The 18,981-nt window shown below is 44.4% G+C and overlaps 1 long non-coding RNA gene across 17 annotated transcripts in view; it reads right to left on the reverse strand.

Annotated features, from left to right (window-relative positions):
• Positions 1-326: 326 nt before the first annotated feature.
• The window catches only part of LOC146080110 (uncharacterized), a 180,916-nt gene continuing 162,261 nt past the window's right edge, over positions 327-18,981 (reverse strand). For all 17 annotated transcript variants that reach the window (XR_014474823.1, XR_014474820.1, XR_014474824.1 and 14 more), the window contains one exon: positions 327-464. This is a non-coding gene — a long non-coding RNA (uncharacterized LOC146080110). The remainder of the gene's footprint in view (positions 465-18,981) is intronic.

Raw genomic sequence — 18,981 nt, forward strand, 5'->3', positions numbered from 1 at the left:
CTTTGCAAGAGTCGTGAGTGCCGCACCATTGGTCTCCATATTGCTGCTTTATTGCTGTGAAGGCACCGACCACATTTACAAGGCTGTTGGGAGTGCCGGACCCTGCTACCTGCTATATATATATATATATATATATATATATATATATATATATACTCTGAAGGAAAGGGCACTCAGGGACTCTCAATTTGGTGAAGAGTGGACTGGTTTATTCAATCATAAAGCGCCAACGTTTCGGGGTCTCCCACTTCGTCAGGACAGGTAAATGGTGTAACAACAAATGATACAGTGACAGTGAAATATAAAGGCTCAGGTACTTACCCCCTCCTGCAGCTTGTGCTCACACACGGGGACCGCTGGGCTGGCTTCCGGGATCGATCGCACCTCGATGACTTCACCGTGACTGACAGTGTTGTCCCTCAGGCGCATAAGAGCGGGGCTGACATGCGGTCACGTGGGGCGGGCTGTGGAGGGCATACAAGACGTTAGAGCACACATACAGGGTGTGAAAAACATATAATGCATACATGGGATAGCATGTCAGTTTTGTGCAAAAAGCATCCCGGACACAGCACCTGAAATATGAGCATGCAAACATTAGTGAAAAAAACGGCAACACAGCAATAAAACAACAAGTGATACAGTGCTGACATCTAGTGGTGGACATAATACATGAAATGAGAGTAAGGAGAATAAAGGTTTAAAAACTTGGCTTTACTAGCTAGGTAAAGCTCTAACTTCATATTACGCATGTATGTGTGGCATCAACCCTTAGTGTGCCGACAGCACAACCAGCAGGGCTACTACGTGTAACTGCATACATGGACTGTGGGGTATCTGTACTGGGGGCAATAATCTGGTGCTGGGTGTGTACCAGCTACCTAATGTGTTGGCACAACACCGTGTATGTGGGTGTTGTGGCAGCAAAGCAGGGTACCATCTGTCAATGGGACTGCAAGGGGTGGCATCAAATGAATTCTGGTGACCTGATCAGAGGAAATTGTGAAGCCCCAAGGTCTCATTGAGGCCTTTGGGTGCCAGTGTGTCTAATTTAAAATCCACTGGGACTCCAGTTGGAGTAGTTTTTTGGATCGGTCTCCCCCACGTATTGAGGCAGGGATGTGATCTACAATCCTATATCGTAACATGGCCATGTTATGTTTTGCCCGGGCAAAGTGCCGGGCGACCGGTTGTTCACTCTTCCCGAACAAGAGCGCTGCCCTAATGGCACTGCGGTGTTGTGCCATTCGGACTTTGAATGCACAGTCGGTTTTACCAACGTAGTTGAGCCCGCACGGGCATTGGATGGGATGCGGTCATCTATTAGAATGAACTTAGGTCTACAGTCATTAGGTCGACCCCACTAGGTCGACTGGCAGGAAGGTCGACCTGACTTAAGGTCGACATGGGCCAAGGTCGACATGACTTAAGGTTGAATTTGCATAAAGGTCGACATGAGGAAGGTCGACTGGTCATAAGGTCGACATGGGTTTTTCACTGTTTTTTGAGCCGACATGTGCCGACAGGCGGTATTTCATGCCCTACCATCCACTAGGGCGTGGCAGGAGAATAAAATAGTGTGCCGAGCGCAGCGAGGCACCGTGCCCGAAGCATTGCGAGCGAAGCGAGCGATGCGAGGGTCCGATTCTCATTGCCAACTGTGCCGTATGTCGACTGTGTCGACATTCGGATAAAAAAACAGTGAAAAACCCATGTCGACCTTATGACCAGTCGACCTTCCTCATGTCGACCTTTATGCAAATTCGACCTTAAGTCATGTCGACCTTGGCCCATGTCGACCTTAAGTCAGGTCGACCTTCCTGCCAGTCGACCTAGTGGGGTCGACCTAATGACTGTAGACCTAAATGCAGTCTGACGAATGATCCCAACCCCATTGGATAACATAGATAACGTAATTGGTGGTGCATGTTAGGGGCCATTTTATCTTAAATTTCTTTCCCGAGAATGGGTGGGCTATCTCTGTGCAAGTGACAAGACAGCTGCACGTAGTGCATCCCAAGCACCTGTAGCAACCTGTTTTGCCTGGCCTGGCGGTCCGTGTCTGTACATCAAAATTAGTAATTTCCATCTTGATGAGTAAGTCCCTCAGATTGGGGCCGCACTTATAACTGGGCATGAGTATAGTGTTCTTAAATATAGGTAAGTCTGGGTCGGTCTTAATTATTTCCCACCACTGTTTCGCTTTGCGGGAAGTGACCAGACTGGTTGAGCTGTAGTCGTTAACCCATGGTATACTGGGTGGTTTGATTTTGGGACTACTTTTGGCTATAAGGTCATTGCGATTTTGTGACAATGCTTTCGTTTGCAATTCACTTGTGGGGTATCCTCTCTCCTCAAATTTTTTAACCATGATGTTGAGTTGTTTCTCTGTCTCCATGGTAGTGTCCGTTATTCTACAAACCCTAAGGAATTGAGAATAGGGCAGACTTTTGACAGTATTATGGGGGTGAAAACTATCATGTCTCAACAGGGTATTGCGATCTGTTGGTTTCACGAAGAGGGATGTATGGAGATTCCCATCGGTGATGGAGATGGCTATATCCAAAAACGGTATGGTATTGCTGTTGGTAGTCAGGGAGAGCTTAATGGGATGGGCAGAATTATTTTGAGTGGCCACCAACTCTGCTAGAGGAGCTAGGGGACCTTTTCAAAGCAGGAAGAGGTCATCTATATATTGCACATATAGATCTATGCAAGCCGGGTGGAGGGAGCAACTTGGGCTGCGCAGGGAGCCGCTTCCTTCAGCGGGAGCAGGGGGCTGTGCAGGAAGTTGGGCAGGAGAAGACGCTGCCCGGCTGCCGGGCAGGGCGGTAGGAGAGCACTTAAAAAAAAAGCCCATACAAATGAATGGGCAGCCACTGATCGATGATTGGCTGAGAGAGGTCTCAGCCAATCAATGGCTTCCTATTCTTTGTATGGGCTTTTCTTTTTTTAAGTGCTCTGCTCCTGCCCTGCCCAGCAGCCGGGCAGCGTCTCCTCCTGCCCCGCTCCCTGCGCAGCCCCCCTGCTCCCATTGAAGGCAGCGGCTCCCTGCGCAGCCCGCGTTGCTCCCTCCACCCGGCTTGTGTTCCCAGTACCTGATGGCAGAAGCTTCCTCCTCTGCCCGGCATCTCCCGCCCGCTGCCATCAAACGCCCACATGGCTCCGGGCTGCACATAAGATTTAGCTAATCTTATGTGCAGCTCCTCCGACCTCCCGACTCCGATGCGCATGGGACCGCGCATCGGGTCGGACGGGATATCTACATGTGCGATTTGGGCCGATTCCTCCGAATCGGATGAAATCATGCCCAAATCGCCTAGTGTATGGGGGCCTTAAGGGGGCACCCATTCGTACCCATTCAATGTTAAATACAGCCGAGACCCAGTGCTTGGCTAATTTACAATCTGCAGAGTTTGGCTGAATTGACGTTTTTACGAATGGCAACTTCAGCCGAATTTGGCTATACGAATGAATTCATAGACTCTCATGTTAAATTCATAACATGGGCTTCTATGTAGATCCACAGAGCCTATCAGGTGCAGAGCAGTTTTTCCCACCAGTTTGTACCTTGACAAAGGGGTGTAAGCACCTCGAAACGTTGGTCATTATTTTGTGAATACACCAGTTTGTTTGAAAGTCCTACGAGTGCCGTCGTCTTATTCCAGTATCTCTATTTCTACCTACGGGCACCGGGGCCACAGGACCCATAATAGGAGTGCCGGCTCGCCACCACCTGCTACATATATATATATATATATATATATATATATGTAGAACAGAAGAAAGGAAGAGGGCGCTTCCTGGTCCATTAAAAGAGATTTTATTTTAGAAAATAAGGAGTGACAAACTCCAGGGTACTTCACGATAATGCTCGTACCTATCATAAAAACTCTGTGGGCTGGTTACCACAAGGTTTAAAACACAATCAAATAGGCAATAACAGCTCACACGATCCGTGCTGATGTCTATCGGGGCGTTGCAGGTGCGCACGCTGGATTGCGTCGCATAGACAGGGAATCCCGAAGAACAGAGCAGCCGTCCGGTGAGTGACAAGGGGTACGTAGCAGGCCACGTCTTGACGCGTTTCGTCACTGCGGACTTCGTCAGAGGGCGTGGCCACTGCTTACGTACAATATCTTTATTGAGTGAGGTGCTGTCAATCACAGGCATAGAGGCTCGGCTGCTAATAGCCTATAAGAGGACCAGGCTGACAGTCATGGTTCCTGTTGGATATTTTTGGCCAGTCTGATAAGTAAATCAAGACTTAGATGTTACCGGTGAGATGTTACATATAATCCACGCTCACTACATACGGCGTAAACACTCATTACACGAGACGGCATATAGAATTATCATGCCGACAAACAGAAGCTCACTTTACAGCTGGACAACCTTCAAAACATTATACAGACATTATCACATAGTAAAATATTATAAACATGAAACCAATAAACATATCATAAAAAAGTCAAAAGAGTATCAAAAATATATATATAAAATAGTAAGCAAAAACCAATAGAGGATTAATGTATCAGCATTTCTCTTACTGGTAAATGTACTATTGGTTTAAAAACGGAGTGATCTCATATCCTTCATTGAGACCAGCGGGGGCGAGAGTATTAAGGGTCAAAATCCATGATGTTTCGCGTCTCAAAAGAAATTTATCAATATCCCCTCCTCTCTTAGCTGGATGTATTTTTTCTATACCTTTCACTTGAAGGCTAGATGGATCACAACCGTGGACTTCTTTAAAATGACGTGAGACGCTATGGTTCGTCACTCCATGTTTTATATTTCTTACATGTTCTAAAATTCTGGTTTTAAGGCACCTTTTAGTTTTGCCCACGTACTTGAATCCACAACCACATTTTAAAAGATATACTATGTGCGTGGAATTGCAGTTAATGAAATCTTTAATCTTATACTCGGAATCCCATACATTACAGCCCTTGTTGATAAATGGACAAACTTTACAACTGTTGCATAGGAAACACCCTTTTAATGAAAGAAAAGTGTTACTGGATACGCAAGAGGGCAGGGTTTCTAACTGGCTTTTAGAAACCAAAGATTTAATAGTTTTGGCCCGTCTATACACTATTTTAGGGGCGGGTGGTAAATAGTCAGCAAGGATGGGGTTGAGCTTTAACACATTCCAGTGTTTTTTAACCCCTTCCCGACATTTGACGTATATATACGTCATGGCCGGGATGTACTTCCCGACACATGACGTATATATACGTCATGGCTTCAAACTGTCACTGCGTCTAGAGACGCAGTGACAGAGGGACGATGTCTGCTGTCCCTGACAGCAGACATGTCCCTGCATGCCCAGGGGGGGCTGCGATGCCGCCCCCCCGTCGGCGATCGCTGTGATTGGCTGTTCAGTGTGAACAGCCAATTACAGCGTTTTCTGTGTCACCGGCGAATAACGTTCGCCGGTGACACAGGGATCGGAGGTGATTGGTGCTGTAAAGTACAGCACCAATCACCGCGGGGTGTAAGGGTGACACTGGTGTCACCCCACCTCACCCCGCCCGCCCCCAAAGGCCGTGATTGGTTCGTCGGACCGACGAACCAATCACAGCCATGGAGGGGGGTTCAAACTAACGGTGACTGCACTGCAGACGCCATTCCGGTCTGGAATTGCGTGCAGTGCGGTCACCGTGCCTAGCTGCCGCAGTATACTGACCTGAACCTTACAAAATACTTACCTGATCACTGCCTGGATCTTGCTACTTCTTGCTTCTTGCTGTGACTTCCTGTGCTGTGTTGTGCTGCTGCAGTGTCATCGAGTATAGATAGAGAGATAGAGAGAGAGAGATAGAGAGAGATAGAGAGGGCTAGTGACAGAGAGTGCTATATTTTGTACTGCTGCAGTGTGATAAAGTTATAGATAGATAGAGAGAGATAGAGAGAGATAGAGAGATAGTGACAGATTGTGCTATATATTTTTTATATAACTGACTGCTGCCCCCCCTTTTGTGCTGATCAGTATAAATTAACTGATCAGCAACTTTTTGGGGGCGCAGGGTTTTATTTTTATATAAATACCTGTCAGTGCTGCTGCTGCAGTGTCATAGAGTGATAGATAGTGAGAGATAGAGAGATAGAGATAGAGAGAGATAGTGACAGAGAGGGCTATATTTTGTGTCTGCTGTCCCCCTTTTGTGCACCCCCAGCAACTTTTTGGGGGTGCAGGGGTTATTTTTTATATATATTACTGTCAGTGCTGCTGCTGCAGTGTCATAGAGTGATAGTGAGAGATAGTGAGAGATAGAGAGATAGAGAGAGATAGTGACAGAGAGTGATAGAGAGTGCTATATTTTGTGTCTGCTGCCCCCGCCTTTTGTGCTGATCACTATATCTGAGGTGATCAGCAACTTTTTGGGGGTGCAGAGGGTTTTTTTTATATATACCTGTCAGTTGCTGCCAGTTGCACTGTCAGTTGCACCAAAGGTTGTGCACCTGCTGCCCCTCACTGGTAATCAGTGTCGCATCAGTGATCACCTTTTTTTTTTTTTTTGAGGGTGCTGTGGGGTCTTTTTTTAATTTTTTTTTTTACACACACTGTGATTTTGTGGGTGTCCTGTGGCCACTGTGCGCTGATTAGTGACGTACATCACTGATCAGCTTTTTCGGCACAGGGTTGATCTATTTTTTTTTGGATCAAATTCCTATTGCCTTTGAGCGCTGTTCAGTGACGGACGTTACTGACCAACATCTGTGCTCAATTTTTGGCGCAGGACCTTTTTTTTTTTTTTTTAACCCCTTCAATTTTTTTTTTTTTTTAACCCCTTCAATTTTTTATTTTTTTATTGGGATCAAATTCCTGTATAAAGTATTTTTTTTTTCTGCACTACATACACACTACACACTACATACCCCCCTGGGTTGAAATAAAGTTTGTACCCCCCCCTACACTATACACGTGTTGAAACATTTCACTACCAGAAACACAAAAATAAAAATGTCATCCCAAATGTCATCCCAATCATCCAGAAGAATGTATTCAGCGGAGGAGGCATATGCCATGCTTGCCTCTGACTCTGACACAGCCAGTGATGCAAGCGGGGAATTTGAAGGCTTCGTCTTAAGCTCCTCTTCCTCCTCTGGTGATGAGGGACCCCCTCAAAGACGCCCCCCGTAGAGCAGCTGAGACCCCCCCCCCCAATAATTGATCTCGTATGGACCCCACCACCAGACAATTTTGAGCCCCAGGTTCCTGAGTTTTTGGCCATGCCAGGAATCCAATTTGATTCCACAGGTCTCAGAGAAATTGACTTTTTCAAATTATTTTTCTCTGATGATTTTATAAATTTAATGGTGGACCAAACTAATTTATATGCCCAGCAGTTCATTGCTCAAAACCCCACGTCATCATTTGCTAGGTGGACCCCTGTAGATGCAGTAGAGATGATGACGTTTTGGGGTCTGGTGTTTCATATGGGCATAGTAAAAAAGCCAGAAATTAGGCAATATTGGAGTACAGATGTTCTGTACAGCACCCCATTTTACCGTATGGCCATGACTCGGGCTCGTTTTGAGATGATCCTTAAATTTTTGCATTACAATGATAATGCACAGTGCCCACCCAGAGATGATCCCACCTTTGACCGGCTATTCAAAGTCAGGCCGGTCATTGATCATTTCAGTGCCAAATTTGAAGAGATGTACATCCCTGAAAAATGTATTTGTATCGACGAGTCCCTTATACATTTTAAAGGAAGGGTTAAATTCCGCCAGTACCTTCCCAGTAAGAGGGCAAGGTATGGCATAAAAATGTATAAGCTGTGTGAAAGCACCTCAGGGTACACCCACAGGTTTAGGGTATATGAAGGGAAGGATTCAAGAATTGAACCGCCAGAATGCCCCCCCTCCCTCGTAGGTGTTAGTGGAAAAATTGTCTGGGATTTAGTGCACCCCTTCCTGGATAAAGGTTATCACCTCTATGTGGATAACTTTTACACTAGCATCCCCCTGTTTAAGGCCCTTGGTTCAAGAGGTACAGCAGCTTGCGGTACTGTGCGTAAGAACCAAAGAGGCCTCCCAAAAACGCACATTGCCCAAGTAATGAGAAGGGGTGAAAGCAGGGGAATATGCACCGAAAATATGTTGTTGGTCAAATATAAGGACAAGAGGGATGTCCTTATACTGACAACAATTCATGGAGACAGTACCACCTCCGTCCCTGTACGAGGTACCAGTACCCACACCTCAAAACCTAATTGTATCCTGGATTACAATAGGTACATGGGCGGAGTGGATCTTTCAGATCAGGTACTGAAGCCGTACAGTGCCCTGTGGAAAACAAAAATCTGGTACAAGAAGCTGGCCGTGTATATCATCCAGATGGCACTGTATAACGCTTACGTGCTATTCCGTTCTACCAGCCAGTGGGGGACATTTATGCACTTTCAAGAGGAAGTCATAAAGGGCCTAATATTTGGGAACCAGCAGGCAGAGGGCCCCAGTACTTCTAGTACTGGCCCCCGTATTGTACCAGGGCAGCATTTTCCAAACGAAATCCCCTCCACTGCAAGAAAGGGCAGGACACAAAAAAGGTGCAAAGTTTGCTATAAAAAGGGAATAAGAAAGGAAACTATTTTCCACTGTGAAACTTGCCCCGACAAACCCGGCCTATGTATAAAGGAGTGTTTTAAAATATACCACACATCTATGGATTATTAGGTTCATCATTTCACCGTGCTTCGGGGGTCTTGCTAATGCCACATAGCACCTACCATTCATTCCACCAGAATCTGAGCTGCAAAATCCAAAAATCACTCCTTCCCTTCTGAGTCCTGCCATGCACCCAACTGGTATTTTTTGGTCACATATGAGGCATTGCCATACTCGGGAGAAATTGGGGCACAGATTTTGGGGTGCTTTTTCTCCTTCATAACCTTCTGAAAATGAAAAATTTTGAGCCAGAACTGCATTTTTGTGTAAAAAAATGTAATTTTTCATTTTCACTGCCAAGTTGTATCAAAATTGGTGAAACCCCTGGGGGTTTGAAATGTACACTATACCCCTAGATGAATTCCCTGAGGGGTGTAGTTTGCAAAATGGGGTCACTTGTGGGGGGGTTCCACTGTATTGGTGTTTTGGGGGTCTTGCTAATGCGACATAGCACCCACCAACATTCCACCAGAATCTGTGCTGCAAAATCCAAATATCACTCCTTCCCTTCTGAGTCCTGGCACTTTTGGTCACACATGAGGCATTGCCGTACTCGGGAGAAATTGGGGCACAGATTTTGGGGTGCTTTTTCTCCTTCATTCCTTGTGAAAATGAAAAATTTTGAGCCAGAACTGCATTTTTGTGTAAAAAATGTAATTTTTCATTTGCACAGCCCAGTTGTATCAAAATTGGTGAAACCCCTGGGGGTTTGAAATGTACACTATACCCCTAGATGAATTCCCTGAGGGGTGTAGTTTGCAAAATGGGGTCACTTGTGGGGGGGTTCCACTGTATTGGTGCTTGGGGGGTCTTGCTAATGCGACATAGCACCCACCAACATTCCACCAGAATCTGAGCTGCAAAATCCAAAAATCACTCCTTCCCTTCTGAGTCCTGCCATGCACCCAAATGGTATTTTTTGGTCACATGTGAGGCATTGCCGTACTCGGGAGAAATTGGGGCACAGATTTTGGGGTGCTTTGTCTCCTTCATTCCTTGTGAAAATGAAACATTTTGAGCCAGAACTGCATTTTTGTGTAAAAAATTTAATTTTTCATTTTCACTGCCCAGTTGTACCACAATTGGTGAAACCCCTGGGGGTTTGAAATGTACACTATACCCCTAGATGAATTCCCTGAGGGGTGTAGTTTGCAAAATGGGGTCACTTGTGGGGGGGTTCCTAAATTTTAGCATCTTATAGTGCCTAGAAACCTACATGGTGCCTAAAAAATAATCTCATAAAAAGGAGGCTCCAAAATCAAGTAGGTGCTCCTTCTATTATGAAGCCTGTGGTTTGGTCAACGTGCACACTAGGGCCACATATAGGATATTTATGAAAACAAAAGAATTGGAGAAACAATTTTTAGTCACATTTCTCTAGTAAAATCTACTGTGTTCCTTAGAAAAATGTATTAAAATTGCAAATCTGCAAAAAAAATGAAATTTTGAAATTTCACCTACACTTTGTTTTAATTCCTGTGAAACACCTAAAGGGTTAACAAACTTCCAAAATGCTGTTTTGAATACTGTGAGGGGTGCAGTTTTTGAAATGGCATCATTTATGGGGGTGTCTCACATACAAGTCCCTCAAAGTCACATCAGAACTGAACTGGTCCCTAAAAAAATCAGTGTTTGAAATTTTCTTGAAAATTTGAGAATTTGCTATTCATATTGTAAGCCTCCTAGTGTCCAAAAAAATAAAAGGAAGTTGAAATAATGATGGAAACATAAAGTAGACATATGGTCTATGTTAGTTATTAACTATTTTGAGTGGTATGATTATTTGTCTCACAAGCAGAAAATTTAACATTTTGCAAATTGCTAAATTTTCCATTTTTTTACGACATTTTGGTATTTTTCACAAAAAAACACAGACTGTATCGACCAAAATTTACCACTAATTTGAAGTACAATGTGTCACGAGAAAACAATCTCAAAATCACTGGGATAAGTAAAAGCAAAAAAAAGTTATCCCCACTTAAGTGATACATGTCAGATTTGAAAAAAAGGGCTCTGTCAGGAAGGCAAAAACTGGCTCTGTCAGGAAGGGGTTAAAAATCCGATTGATTTCTTTCTCTGCATTATTATATTGAGTAATGAACATCAGGTCATTCAGAGACGTATTCTCAGATGATTGATGTGTACTGGTTAGTTCATTCTTGGTGACAAGTAGTCTACTCCTGTCCAGATTTCTAGCTCTAACCAGAGCCCCATTAATGATACTCTCTGGGTAACCTTTCTCCCTGAATCTTTCGACATAGGTGGACGCTTGATTTTCAAAGGTATTAACATTAGAGCAATTCCTCCGCAGTCTTAGAAACTGGGAGAATGGAATATTATCCTTCCAGGGGCCATAATGGCAGCTGCGGTAATCAAGGTAGTTGTTGGAGTCTACTGACTTAAAGAATGTCGATGTTTCTATCGTATCGGTAGCTGGAAAGTTCTCAACACTCATCAAAACATCGAGAAATTCAATACTTTTTTTCTGGAAGTTAGAAGTGAACTGCAGATTGTATTCATTCACATTAAGGTGCAACATAAACTCATCGAATGTATTTTAGGGTCGAGTCTAAGACGTGTGTCGATTGACTGAATACCTTTTTCGTGCGGTATGCTGGTATACAGCGCCTGCACATCAATTGTAGCAAAGTTGTACTCAGATTGCCATTTTATAGGTTCCAGAATTTGCAACAGATGTGTGGAATCTCGAATATATGTACTGATAAGAGGATCATAAACTTTTATATATGAATCCACGTATTCAGAAACCCTCGAGGTTAATGAACCAACTCCTGCCACAATTGGCCTGCCTGGAGGCTTAGTAGGGTTCTTATGAACCTTAGGCAGGTGACACTAAACACTAAACATCAGCACTCACCTTTCCTAGTTTTGGGGTGCCCTATGGCTTGTGACCACATTGTTTAAACAGACATTGTAGGGGCTCTGCACACACTAAATTAACTGATAATAAATAGTGGAGATTTGGTTCATGAATTGCATTTAAGCCTGCAGCCCCCTTCACGGGACCCCACTTTTCTGCAGGTCCTAACACTATCGCTCAAAATGGCTACAATACACATAGCTATCACATCAATGCTTGATTCCAGGCGTGCTATCTGGTCTAAAGCTCACAGCAGACTGTGCTTATAGGTGAGCAGTTAGGGTGACCCCTGACGAAAATCAGGACCTCTTGCTTGAAACGGCTGTTGGGTCAGCTGTCTTTATTGTTTGTTTAAACATGCTTATCCTGGGGGCGTGGCTACGGCGGCAAGCGGGTAGGACGCGGGACATTGGAGCTCCCCGGGTATCTATCCTGAAAACCCCCATCCTACGTTTTGGCAACGCTGAATTCTGCCCTCCACGGTTGCTGGATCTGCCGCTGCACCCGGGGAGCTCTGTATGCACACAGACCGCCGATCCCGGAGCCGGCGCAGCTAGGTGAAACACTGCGGCCTGACATCCTCTTCTGCAGCACCTGCCGAACATCCGGTGCGGCGGCGTCGTGTGAGTGACAGGGACCCGGTGAGCGTACTGGACTGCGCTGCCTGGCGATCTCCTGTTGGCCTCCCCTCCGGTCTCCTTGCGGGTGACTGCCTATACTTTGGTGCCTGGGCTGGCTGTTTGTCCGGGCTACAGCGGCCATTTTGGATCTCGTGCTGCCACGCAGTTTGTTACACAGTCCAGATACACTGACTGTAGGTGCTATCCACCATACTCCCACTTTCTGCCTGGCCAGTTATCAGTCCCATCAATATGGAATCCTCTTATTGCCAAATCCTGCAGGCTATACATGCCTCTACTGAAAGGCTTATTGCTCAGCTCACTGAAGTACAGAGAGATGTACTCCCTACCCCCTATACTCCTGATACATATGCTGCTGGAGTAGATATAGCTGTGCATCAAAGCTCTAAGCCTGTGAATTCCATGCTATCTATCTATGCTAATATCCTGGATGCACCCTCTTTGATGGCTTCACCTAACCCTGAGTGCTTACGGCCCCCTGTCCCTATATGTGTGGACAAGGCTGCACTACAACCTCCTCCATCTTTCCGTCATGCAGCAGTACAGCCCTTTACTCTACTATATATTTACGCTTCTGGATGTGTTCCTTCATATCTTCGGAAATTTGGATACATTGATAAGTATGCTGCTGGAGAAGATAAGATTATACCTCAATGTTTCAATCCTGTGGCTTCCACTATACTTATGTATACTAACAACCTGGATGTATTTTCTTTGATGGCCTCACCTGACGTGGAGTACTTTTGGACTCATGTCCTTATATGCATGGATACGGCTTCACTGCACCCTACTTCATTTCTCCTACCTGCAGCAGCATTTATGACATTCTCTTTCAGCAATGCGGAATATTGGCCAGACTAAGGATATTCTATTATGCCTTTGTACCTTTAATTATTTTGTGTGCAGAAGTTTTGACTTGGGGTGTGGGCCTACATGAAAGAAATATATGTTTACTATGAGAATGATGGGACCCTCTCCTACATTGTAGCTGTTGTTTTTATATATGCGGCTCTGAAGATGAGAAGTGACTGGCTAGATTAATGCTTCTTGCGTTTCTTTTCTCGCTATATTACTATATTTCTATACGTGCTATTTTTTATATTGGGATGTATATTAATACTAATAAGGCTTCTCTTATCCGTTTAATGTGGGAGGGTTGGACGCAACCTAGTTTTAAACCTTTAATATTTTGCCTTTTAAAATACGGATTATTACTTTCTTTCTTTCCGCAGCTGATCTTGTCCATCTGATGCTCTGATATTCTCTGGCACACTATATTTTTAGACGTATGTATCCTGCTATATAACTTGCAATCATTATGCTATATTGCCCGGTGTTGAATGTGATGGGACCCTCCCCTACATTGTAGATGTACGATGATGCCCTAGTTATATATATAATTATTATTTTTTTTTTTTTTATAAATACCGTGCCACCGCCCCAGTCAGCACATTCGTTTATTATCCTTTTACGTGGGAGGGGGGATATGGGGAGGTTGTCTGTGACACTGCCCCTGTCAACACATTCGATTAATATCCTCTATATGGGTTGGGTGGGAAGGGGGGGGGGGGGTAGATAGATAATATAGCGTAGAAGTAGGGGGTAGGGGGGGGGGGGGATAGGAGGAATTAAGTTCTGTTTAAGCTAAATTAGCTAAATATAGCTAGTGGCTGCTAATTTACTCCCTTCTGAGTTAGTGCTAGGTAGGTTGGGGAGGGGGTTGTTAAGGGATCCAGGTATACCTAGGTTGGGGTTAGGTCATACAGGGTGGGGGGTTTTGGGGAGGTTTGCTTTGGGTCATTATGGGGGGTTTTGCGTTGGGTAGTTTAGATAGCTTATTATAGGAATGTAGCTTTTATAGTTAAACAATGGTGTTTTCTGTCCAATGACTGATTTGAATTGTAATCTGATGGTGCGTAATGGATACTTGAGAGCTATAAAGCTATATTTGTATCCCCTTCTAAATTGTTGTACACGACAGTCCGGATGGCGCCTCCGGCTGCTGGTGTACTTCTCTTTATCCTGGAGAGGTAATATCCGTTGTGGATAATCTTATTCCTGATTATGTGAAAATATCTGTATATTCCTACGACTTTCCTCTGCTTACTTGCTCTTTGATGTGCCACATTTGACATTTGATGTATGCACCCAATGTAACACCATTGTTTAAAAGTTCTGTATGCATGTAAAACCAATAAAAATCACGAAATTTAAAAAAAAAAAAAACATGCTTATCCTGGAAATACAAACCACCTTTCTTCATCTACAAACGAGTGCTGGTCCTTCTTTTCTCTATCGGCCTGCTACGTGGATTGGGTATTGGATTGGATTGAGTGTGAATTTATATATATATATATATATATATATATATATATATATATATAAAAGGAGGCAGTGTGTGAGTGTGTGTGTGTGTGTATACTGTATATATATATATATATATATATATATATATATATATATATATAGACGAATTAATCCAGGTCAATGGAAGAATAAGAGGCGGCACTCAACTTGTAAAAAAGGTGTATTCGCTCACATCAAAAACAACGTGGAAGAAACAGCATGTGCGTCAACAGTTTCGGAGCTGGCGCTCCTTCATCAGGACAGCTGAAGTGTGCAACATGGCAACAAAGCAAACATAGTGCAGAAACGATGGATAGATCAGGCGGCACTCTCAGGAACTTTGAAGTGAAAAAAAAGGTGCTTATATACACACACTGCCTCCTTATTATTCACCCGCTGGCTGGCTGTAAGGGGCTGGGCAGGGCTTCTGGCAGCAGACAGCAGGATGGAGGACCAGGGGCTCCTGAGAGGAGGCGTGCCGGAGCAGAGAGGAGGGTGCCGGGCGGCGGGCCTGCAGGACGAAGACGTGAGGCAGACTGCAGGGTGGCTCGGTACGGTACTGGCCACTTGGGAGAGGCGCCGGAGGCTTTTTTAGACACCCGGATTCTGGGAGAATCCCGAAATCCGGGAGACTGGTAAAGCCTCCTGGAGAGTTGCCACCAAAAACGGGAGAATCACGGAAATCCAGGAGAGGTGGCAACCCTACCTCCCAGTGAGTCTGGACTGTGCTGTTTAGGGTGGCAGTTGGTGGGTCACCCCTATCTGAATTTTGGACTGTGCTGCAGCCCTGCAACTGCAAACTTAATGTCCAGAAACAGAGCATCTTGTCCCTCCTGGAATGGGTCATGTTGTGAGTTATGCCATCGCACTCCCCCAGAGAATCCTATGGGAAGATGCTGCTGCAGGCAGAATGGAGCAGGAGGTATCTATGACATTTAGTCGAGGGGGGATACTTAGTTTTTGTAGCTAATAACTGCCAGTACACATTAATAAATGGGCTCCGAAAACTTGTGAAAATGTCTCCGTTCTCTTGCCTTCTACCACAGTTGACAATGGACACTTGTAGCTGTGTGTCATTAGACATAATGAGTAAGCGGAAGATAAATTGCAAGTATAACTAGTGTGATACTATTTTTATGATGGGCAGCTACAAAAATATGTGCAATGATTTTTTTTGCATGAGGGCATTCACAACTGTTCCATAGGCATATTGCCAATTGCCTCAAAGGTTCTGTCTGTTTGAACCCAGATAAGCAGCGAGACTGTGCCATGGGCAATACCAACATACAAGGAGACAAAACTCAAGTCAACCCACAAGTACTGTGCTTGAGGACTGAGTGGTCGTCATAATGAGTATAGCACAGTCTGCGAGCTGGAAGAGCAATAATGTTCTTTATATGGAATATCTGGACAGTGCTTACTACTGTAGCTACCACAAGGCTACTTTAAGACATATTGTGAAAATCCTCCTCAATTCTTCTATCTTATCTTGGAACATAAAGTGAATAAACTGCCTTACTAAACAACATAGTAATGGCCGTGGACAGATTTCTTGCAGCCCTGCCCTTTTAGTGTACATGCGCAAAAAAGGGTGCCAGGACTTACAGGAGTGTGCAACAAGTCAGGGGGGCCTGGCCTCACAGCATGCCCCTTCTATCTCTGAGCTAACAATGACAAGATGGGTGGCTAAATATCACCCTACCCTCTGCAAAGCTCTGGTTTGGCCTACATCAGGAGTGTTTAACATGTGGACCCCACAGCTGCTGCGTAGCCGTGGCCTATATTTACATCTCTCTTCTTTCTCTCCCTTTCTTTCTTCTCATTGCATCCCTTCACCTGTAGCCCCCTCCTTTCCTCTCATCTTCTTATCGATCATTGCTCCTTTTCATATGTCTCAGCCTCCTCCTCAGTTTGTCTTACCCACAAAATAATGATTGGCTATTCCTGCATGCTAGTGAGTGATGGCTATTACCCTGTGCCCTTTCTAGCCCTGGTAAATAAACTTTATAATAAATCACAAATGATTACATTCAGTAGTGGAATGTAGGCACAGTGAGGCTGATGATGTCACAGGCACAGTGAGGCTGATGATGTCACAGGCACAGTGAGGCTGATGATGTCACAGGCACAGTGAGACTGATGATGTCACAGGCACAGTGAGGCTGATGATGTCACAGGCACAGTGAGGCTGATGATGTCACAGGCACAGTGAGGCTGATGATGTCACAGGCACAGTGAGACTGATGATGTCACAGGCACAGTGAGGCTGATGATGTCACAGGCACAGTGAGGCTGATGATGTCACAGGCAGCCTTTGTGATGTCACTCAGAGGTCATAAAAAAGGCTGTGCTTGCTGAAGCACAATCAGTAATTTGATGAGAGTGAGCTGTGTGGTTGATACATATCTGTGTAGATATACATACGCGTTTTCTCATTTCAATAATATGTGGCAGCCTTATTTAGGGCTGTTTCAAAGTGACAGGCTCCGCCTGGAAGGCACCAGAGGTGTCAATCTCAGGATTTTAGATGCTGCTCAGTGCATATTGCGCAAACAATTTAAGGTCAATGGCCTGCAAGATTTGGCAAAAGGATTTGCTAGCTCCTTCACTCCCCTGTCTGAGCCAGCAGTGCAGATTCATGTAGTGTATTATGATGTCAAGGGATCTCACGCATTCGTATCATATTTTGTGGATGGAAAGATCTACATTGTGGATAGTGATACATTTAAGTTTGGCGACTCTTACAACAATCATCTGTATGCCTTCTATTGTAATGTTCCAGAGGAGCAGAGGCATTTGCGAATTATGAATGCAGATAAACAGGGGAAGAGCACAATGGATTGTGGTATATATGCTATAGCAAATGTTGTAGAAATATTGTTCACTGGCAATATCTCCAGCTGCACCTACAATGTACCATTAATGAGGCAACATCTCATAAAGTGCCTGGAAGATGAAAAATTCACGCCATTTCCTAAAACTAGGAAAAGGAAATGCCATGAACCGTTGGAACCACAAATCACCAACAAACGGAGGCGACTGGATCCAGATTTAATTCGCTGCAGCATAGAAACTGGAAAATTTACACCACTTCCAGAAAATCGGAAAAGGAAATGCCATGAACCGTTGGAACCACAAATCGCCAACAAACGGAGGCGACTGGATCCAGATTTATTAGATGCAGCCTAGAAGATAGTAGACAGGATTGATTGGTTGCTCATAGCAACATCACATGTGAAGTAGAATACACATCTTAGTAAATTTCCCCCTGGAACATTTAAACTACAGTACTTCCAGAAATTAGGAAAAGGAAATAGATAAAAGGGAGGAAACAATCCGGCATTCATTAGATGCAGCTCTACCTGACAGTGGCGTCACTGACGCAAAAGCTGGGGATTATGGCTACTGGCGACACCCCCAAAAAAAAAACGACACCTAGCAGCCACCTCATGGGTGTGTTGGAAGAGCTGCTAAGATGATCATTTTTGTTAAAATGTTCAAAGTTACATCCAACTCATTGATATTAATTCCAACAACGTTAACCTCCTCTTCAGGGACACATGACATACACTACACAAAGCCGTGCAAAAATAGCATCAAACCCCACCCCCAAGTCTAATAAGGACAGTCCTGTACTAACCACGTGCCATCAGGTGTGCACGCCATGCCAGCCACTCTGGAGGCACTTCTCAGCAAGTGCTATGTCACCATGGTGTGCTCTGGGACTCGGCACAGAGACGGAACACAACAGCTGGGGGGCCATAGTTTGGACATGCATGCGTTAAAGTATCCAAGTAAATTCACTTTATTTTTTCATCACTTTAAATCAGCTTCTGCAGATTTGTGGATTCAAATACAGAAATGCGGCAAGTAAACTCTCAGCAATAATAACTGACATAGCATGCTTTATTATTTCAGATTTTTGTCCTATATCCAAACCCTTTTACAGAATATGAAAATGTAAATTTGGGGATTTAGATGACCTATAAACCACCACTGACTTATTTATACTGTAAAGGCATATTAGATGGTAGAAATGTTTGTTACATCAATTTAGCAAAAAAACAAAAAACTTGTGGCACGTTAAGAGAAGAGATAATAAACAACTAACGGGTATGGATCATTAGGTCTACAAGAAGTTGGTCCACAAGCATTGGGTCGACACCATTAGGTTGACATGCAGAAAGGTCGACATGGGTCTATGTCGACAGGTCATTAGGTCGACACAAGCATTAGGACGACATGGGCAAGGTCGACAGTCAAAAGGTCGACATGTGGTTTTTCACAGTTTTTTTTTAGCCGAATGTTAATACAGTTGACATGGACACTGAAACGTAGCACCACGTCTGTTCGGCACACTTTTATTCTCCCTCCACGCCCTAGTCGTTTACGACGAAACGCGTTGGATTTATTCCTTGTACTTGTTGAACT

This window comes from Crinia signifera, chromosome 5, assembly GCF_055691185.1.
Source record: "Crinia signifera chromosome 5, ASM5569118v1, whole genome shotgun sequence".
Classification (NCBI taxonomy): domain Eukaryota; kingdom Metazoa; phylum Chordata; class Amphibia; order Anura; family Myobatrachidae; genus Crinia; species Crinia signifera.